We start from the raw sequence: 5,284 nt of genomic DNA, 5'->3' as shown, positions 1-5,284 counted from the left end.
GTCTCTGAGTATGCAAGTTTGTCCAAACTGTCCACCAGCTGTGATCAGGTAAACACAGGCAGACTTGAGTTCAGGTGGAGGAAACAGTTTTGTCATTAACTCTCTACCGACTCTAGGGGAATGAGCCAAGTTCCATTGTCATCTGTGCAGAGGCCGCAGCCTTGAAAAGGGAGGGGGTAGGGGGAGCAGGGAGGGTGCTCGGGGCTCAGTCGTCGGGGAAGGGAAAAGTTGCCCAGCGCTGGTCAGCGTCCCTGGGATGGGGCCCGCTGTGTCTGTGCTGGCCACTGTTGAGGTCAGGATTCTGTCCTCCCAGAGCCTGGAGACACAGGCCCCATCCTTCCCAATGGGGACACTTCAGGGAGTGGCTCTCAGGTCCCGAGAAAGACCTTCCTGGCCACAGGAGATGCACAGACATCGGGAAGGGACAGAGGAAGGACGTGCAGTTGCAACCTTTTCAGCAGATGCTCTGAGAATGGGAGGTCGAGAGTTGACGCAAACGGTCAGTTCTGGTGCGTTGAGCTTTCTCAGGCAGGTGTTGATGGGGCTGGGGTCAGCCTAGGGGTGTGACCTGAAGCCACTGGAAGCCTTGCTGGGGTCTGGCTCTCTCTTGGTGCAGGGGGTGGAGGGAGCCCTGACAATAGAGCACTGGGGGGCCTCCAGGAGACCATCCCTGCAGCAGCCGGGCCATGCTCTGAGGATGTGGGAAGAGGACCCCCACTGTCTCTGAGTATAGGGTGGTGACTTCTTTGCACAGACTGGCCAGTGGTCCCACAGGGGCACAGTACAGGTGTCCCTGGGCTGCAGGGCTGGGGGACATCAGAGCTGCTCTCTGGGCTTGGCAGCCACCTCAGGTGGGATCAGAAGGGGAGGCAGTGCCTGGTGCTTCCCCTCCAGGCCTCTCTCCATGCTGTCCAGGGTAGCTTCTGGGGCTTTGGTGCCAATTTCTGAGGCCAGGGTCCTACCCTTCCTGATGCCGTGATGCTTGGGGGCTCTGGAGGAAGCCCCAGCTTTGGCCACTCCTGCACTGCCTGGGACTCCAGTCCTGCTGCACCTTAAGGGGAACCCAGGGCCCCAGGCTTGGCCCTGTAAGGTCAGACGGGGGCTGGGCTCCAGCATCCTGCCACTAGGTTTAGTTCCTAAATGACAGGGAGACAGACTCTGGCTGAGCTCAAGACCTGTTCCCAGGCTCTGAGCCAGAGCAGGGTCCCCCAGCAGAGGCTGTGTGGAGCTGGGCAGGGTTCCCACTTTGTGGGGAGTTCCCTGGACCTGGAGACTCAACCCTCAGCCTCCTTGATGATTAATGATTCATCCTGTGACTGTCTTGGCCCAGACCATCAGGTGGCCTCCTCACCTACCCCTCTTCAGACAGGGCCTCAGACCTAAGGCAGGAGCACCCCCTACACCAGACCTCCTGGGTCACAGGAAATGCACAGACATCGGGAAGGGACGGAGGATGGACGGAGGAAGGACATGCAGTTGCAGCTCTTTCTGCAGATGCCCTGAGAGAGGAGGTAGGAGCACGCTTGCTGTGGTTTGAATGCTTCTCTCCTCCAAAACTCATGTTGAAATTTCATTGCCATTGTAACAGTATGAAGAGTGATTAGGTCATAAGGTCCCCACCTCATGGGTGGGATTGGCGCTGTTATAAAAGGGTGAGTTCGGCCCCCTCTTGCTCTCTTTCTTGCCTTCCGCCATATGATGACACAGGAAGAAGGTCCTCGCCAGATGCTCCTGGACTTGCTTTGGACTTTCCCTTGCTCTTGGACTTGCTCTGGCACCTTGCTCTTGGACTTCACAGCCTCTAGAACTGTGAGAAATAAATTTCCGTTCAGTATAAACTTCCCGGTCTTGGGTGTTCTATTACAACATCACAAAACAATCTAAGACAACCCCATATTCAGACCTAAGTTGAGATAACCCCTACCCATATCTAAGGATGCCCTGATCCAGATCTTAGTGGTGAGGTCAATACAGGACTCCCTCTGAGGGAAGCCCTGACAGCAGTGCCTGGGAAGGCATCTGTAGGGCCCAGTGAGCCAGGGGAGGCCCAGAACACACCTACATCATCTCTCATAATCCCTCCGTTCTGTTATAACAGGAGCATATGCTTATAGCATACTTTAAAAATCAGCCCAAAACTGAAGGTAAGCATCGGTTAATTGATGGACTCCTTTTCACGGTTTGGTCTTTGTATTTACACCACAGTCATCTCACAATGGGTGTTGAGCTTTGCACCCTTTTACCAAATGAGGTCACCCCATGAATGCTGGCTGTCACGTTATCACAGATATGTGACAAGTATAATTGGGAATGTTTGCAGAATAGTCCCATTAATGTATGCACCATAATTTCTTCAGGCACTATCTTGCTTTCAACTATTTTATAATTATAAATAATGCTCTGAAGAATGTCTGTTCACAAAGTGTTTTCCTCATGTGTGCTAGCCACTTGCTTTCTTTTGGAAATTGTGTTATATCCTTTGCTGATTTCTTAAGGGATTTGTTCTTTTTCTTATTAGCTTATGTATGTTGTTTGCATAATAATGGTACAAGACCTTTACATATTAGATTAATATTATTTGAGTTTATTATTTACTGTTAAGTTTTGATGATTTTTAAATGTAAAGAATCTGTAAAGGTGTTACCTAGCTTCATGATTTGGGTATGCGGTGAAGCCTGCCGAACTTTGGGCAGCTGTCTGGGCCTGTGTTTCCAGAGCTTGAAGGAGTCTCTGCTTCCCTCTGGAGGGCTGGTGTGATATCAGTGTTCTCTCTCCAGGCCTGGGTGTCCTCCTGGGTCTGGGCTTGGGCTGGGCTCTTAGATGTCTCAGAGGAATTGAGACTCTATTAATCTAGTGAGTCTTTCCATTTCTGGTGAGATCATCATGGGTCATCATTGGCCTGAGTGGTGGGATGAGCTATAAATAGTTCTTAATTCCCAGTGTAAGTCCTTGTTCAATGAGATGGACAGAATTTGGCCTTCTAGGATGTCATTTATAACATTTGGCTCTTTGCCAAAATGCAAGTAACCCATGTTTTACTCTGGGGACTGTGGAGTGTGATCCCTTTCATAGATTTTTCCATGTTCCTCCAAATCCTGGAGCAGTTCTTATGGGAACTGATTAGTTTTGTGAAAGTCTAAACTTCACCCATAAAGCCATCTTGGCCTGAAGTCATCTGTGATGGCAATTGTTTAATAATCTTAATGCTTTCTTGAGGATTATTTTTCCAACTATGATTTCCATTTCTTCTTGAGTCAGTTTTAAGTTTTATTGCTAGAAAAGAAAAATGCCAACTTGCCATCATCTCTGCTGTCACTATTTTGTGTTCAACAATTGCCTTCTGTATCTGCTGTGTCTTCCCCAGCACAGAAGCTGTAATGTTATTAAACAAAGCAATGTATCCAGATCACTCAGAATCTATGCCTGTCACAGGGAGCAGGAGATGAGGGTGAATGAAGAGCCAGAGCATGGCAGGGGAGCCACTGCAAGGATGCTGAAACTCATGTGAACAGAGTTGCTGTAGGCAGGCCACCATGGAACCTTGTGGGGGAAGCACTGCCTCTTAGGAATGGCAGTGAAAATGGGAGAAGAGGGTGGTATTGCCTCCAGATAGAAGATGCAGTGCTTTGCCTTGCTCCTTGGTGCATGGAGAGGGAAAGGGATGCTGCTATAAAGTTCCTGGCTGGACTTTGCTTGATAAGGCATGGGCACCTTTGGGAGTATGAGGGCGGGTGGGTTTGTGCACATCTTCCATGAGGAGCTGTTAGTATTGGGGCAGACGTTTCAAGTATGGCAGACAAAGGATGTTCTGCATGGGGAAATGTAGTGACATCCATTTCACAAGGACAGCTCACATAGCTTGAGTGCTCAGGAAGGACCAGCATCATACCCAGTGCCTGATGTGTATCATCTCAATTAGTCCTTGCCTCAGATGCTAAAGGAAGCAATTGCCATCTTCATCACCACCATCATCATCATCCTCCTGTGCAGATGGAAAAGCTGAGGCATAAAGAGGTGACGGAGTCTGCCCAGGACTGCAAGTCTGCTGGTGGCAGAGCCAGATTCCAATGGAATGAAGGTTGTCATCCTCAGATGGCAGGGTAGGCAGGTGGCTAGAGCTCACTTGGGAGAAGGGGAAAGGACACTGACATTGGCTAGGGATGGAGCAGGGCTTGGGCTGGCTTTCCGTGCACGGGCAGCAGGCGTGGCTCATGGCTGTGCTCCAGCCCCGGGTGTGGACATTGAATCTTCCAGGTCTACCCTAGGCTATGGGTCTGGACAGCACTGTGATGGAAAGAAGATGCTCTATGTCCTGCACTCTGTGACCAATGATGTGACTGTGGGAATGGCGCTGGCGTCTGGCTGCCACTCTGGGACGGGTGGCCAGCTGCCATCAGGCCCTGGGATGGGACCACCATACGACTTCTTCCCTCGCTCCTCCAGGTCATGTCCACAGCCCAGGAGGACCAGCAAAGCCTCTCGAGCCGATGGCAGCTCACGTTCTGCCTTGTCAGCTACTCCTCTCCTGGGCAACATTGGCTGCTTGCTGTGGCTCTCCCTGGGGTACATGACTGCCTCTGTGCTGGGCGCATGGCCTGGGCTTTCCTTCTGGGCCTGGGCAGCTGGACTCAGCTTGGACCCAGGCAGCAGCCACAGAGGGGCCCATGGAGGTGACAGAGTTGCTTCTATGATGGTGAACGGGCAGCTGTGACACGGGGGAGGTGACCATTCCTTAGTTTCCAAGTGCTGCAGTCAGGGCCAGGGCCAGCAAAGTCCCTCCCATATTCAAAGAGCGGGTTTGGGTTTGTTCCAGGAGGGCATAGTCAGGAGCCCATACTGGGACATGCCTCCTCCAAAGTTCAGCCTGGACCCCAGCCTCTGCCAACAGCCCCGCTCCTTAGCTAACCCAGCTTGCTCCTGGGTTCCACGGTGGAGTCAGATGTTTCTGGGTACTTTCACCTTTGTGCCTTAAATGCATGTTGAGGACTTTAAGGAATTGTGGAGAAATAGGGCTGTGCTAAAGGCAAGTGACAACCGGGAACAATGATCCCACAGAGGCTGCTGAGGCCTGGGCCCCAGGGGCATGAGTTCATCCTTCTGCCTGGGCTTTGGTGGGAGGGGCAGACTCTGTGGTCTGAGACACAAAAAAAACCCAAAACATACGTGTGTACAGACACACAGCAGAGGCACACACACACTTGTGCCCATGCACACACTCACAGGAGGCCCGTGGACTCCGCACAGCGAAGAAAGTCCTCCGGTCGACAGTGGAAGGTGCTGCAGC

General features: G+C 51.6%; 1 pseudogene; it reads left to right on the top strand.

The window, feature by feature from the left end:
* Nucleotides 1-317: 317 nt before the first annotated feature.
* LOC129526383 (putative uncharacterized protein FAM30A) lies at nucleotides 318-1,805 on the top strand (annotated as a pseudogene).
* The last annotated feature ends 3,479 nt before the right edge of the window (nucleotides 1,806-5,284 follow it).

Source organism: Gorilla gorilla, chromosome 14, assembly GCF_029281585.2.
Source record: "Gorilla gorilla gorilla isolate KB3781 chromosome 14, NHGRI_mGorGor1-v2.1_pri, whole genome shotgun sequence".
Taxonomy (NCBI): domain Eukaryota; kingdom Metazoa; phylum Chordata; class Mammalia; order Primates; family Hominidae; genus Gorilla; species Gorilla gorilla.
The sequence above is the reverse complement of the archived record's forward strand: the minus strand, read 5'-3'. Positions and strand labels throughout refer to the sequence as shown.